Here is a 1,704-nt window from a genome sequence, read left to right on the forward strand (position 1 = left end):
CAGGGGGCGGCGCAGAACAAAGGAAGGCCCTGGCTGGCAGCAGGAAGGTCCCGATCAGCCCTGATCACCAGCCAGGCCTAGGGACCCCACCCATGCATGCATGTGGTGCATTGGGCCTCTGCTTGGTATATAAACAGGTAGAATACACATCAATGTTTAACATTTGCATCTTACTGGAGCCTTAAGAGCAAATGGTACAGTGCACTTTCTGATAAAGGCTCTTCCAGAGAGGATTCCCCTAGTTCCAAAATATAAACCACAACCATGCAAATTTCCACACAAAGAGTGGAACGGTAATAATCATCTCCTAGTGACTTTGTCTTCAGAACACATTTGGGAAGTTATTGACAGATGGGCGGCGAGTGTGGCTGACACAAATGGTTGTCATGCGCCATCTAGTGGCTCAACGTGAAACTGCTCCTTCGGGGGAAAGGCTTTGGAGCAAGCTGGTCTCCCTCCGAATTTCAGTGCCGGGAGACAGCCATGCACATTGTCCACCTCTAAGGCTTTACACGGAGAGGGACCACCGAGGAAAGCAGGACACCGCTTCCCAGCACCTCTTAGTTACAACTAAGAAGTAAGCAGCCGGGGAAACTGTTTCTTACTGGATCCACAGAAGCGAAACCGGGAAGCAAGTGGAGACACCTTTGCCTGCAACAGTTGTGGTAGAAAGCAAGGTAAGTAGCGTGCCGCTGCCTGCCACACTTCCCTCACGGAAACCCAGACGTGGCCAGGGCTCCACAGCCCGAAGGACTTGCTCAGGTCCCCGAATTTGCAGCGAGGGAAGGCTCTGTGGCCGGTGTCCCATTCAACCCAGCATAGCCGTGACGTTTTGCAATGGATGACAATGTTGTATGTTGCCATGGTCGACAACCTGATTTTTTTAACTTTCTAAATTTGGGGGTAGTCTAGAAAAAGAATGAATAACTCCAAAATTAAGAGTGAAAACCCAGCATCTCCGGGTTTATTCCGATCCCATCCAAAACAGAGGGGGCACTTTGAGTTCTTGCATTCTACCAGCTTTAAGCATCTTCAGGACAGAGGAAGACAGTAAGTCTGCTAGGTGTGAGTTTCACACACACACACACACACACACACACACACACAGCAGGGTCTGGGTATGGTGGGTGGTGGGAAGAGCCATTTGATTTTTGAGGGTGAACGACTACAATAAAGGCACATTATTTAAGAACCTCTCAGACACAACAGGTTCGCTGCTCCCCAGTTTCCTACACCAGTGAGGAAATGGTGCTTGAAAATGCCGCTTTCAAAGTCAGTTAACTGCTCTTTACGACCGTCAGATAAGAAGCGGTTAGCATATTCGTTCCAAACGAGGGAATCCTGTGTCAGTTCCCTTTGATGTGAAGGTCAGTTCCCATTATAAATAAATGCTTTGCGTCTAAAAAGGCTCACTCAGCCCAAGAGATATCTGCAGCTGCTTTGTGAGCTGCAGTCCTGGTCCCCATGCTGGGATACAGCTCCAGCCACATCACAGACGTGTATTCTTCGAATTCTTTAAGGAAAACGTGGATCCATTTAAAGTATCTGTGCTTTCATTTTTAGAAAAGGCTGCGAACAAGTAGCAACATGAAGAATCTGATCGTTATACAGGTGACGTCACCTATCAAAAAAACCTTGAAACATTTCATCACGTTGGTGCACACTTCTCAATTAAAAACCCATTGTCTGAAAGCTAGAATGAGA

General features: G+C 47.7%; 1 long non-coding RNA gene across 1 annotated transcript in view; it reads left to right on the forward strand.

The window, feature by feature from the left end:
* The first annotated feature begins 238 nt into the window (after positions 1-238).
* Positions 239-1,704, forward strand: part of LOC123652419 — a 1,873-nt gene continuing 407 nt past the window's right edge. Inside the window, exons 1-2 of the long non-coding RNA XR_006741754.1 lie at positions 239-677; positions 1,564-1,704. The exon at positions 1,564-1,704 is cut by the window's right edge and continues 13 nt beyond it. This is a non-coding gene — a long non-coding RNA (uncharacterized LOC123652419). The remainder of the gene's footprint in view (positions 678-1,563) is intronic.

Source organism: Pipistrellus kuhlii, unplaced genomic scaffold (genome assembly GCF_014108245.1).
Source record: "Pipistrellus kuhlii isolate mPipKuh1 unplaced genomic scaffold, mPipKuh1.p scaffold_m20_p_15, whole genome shotgun sequence".
Lineage (NCBI taxonomy): Eukaryota > Metazoa > Chordata > Mammalia > Chiroptera > Vespertilionidae > Pipistrellus > Pipistrellus kuhlii.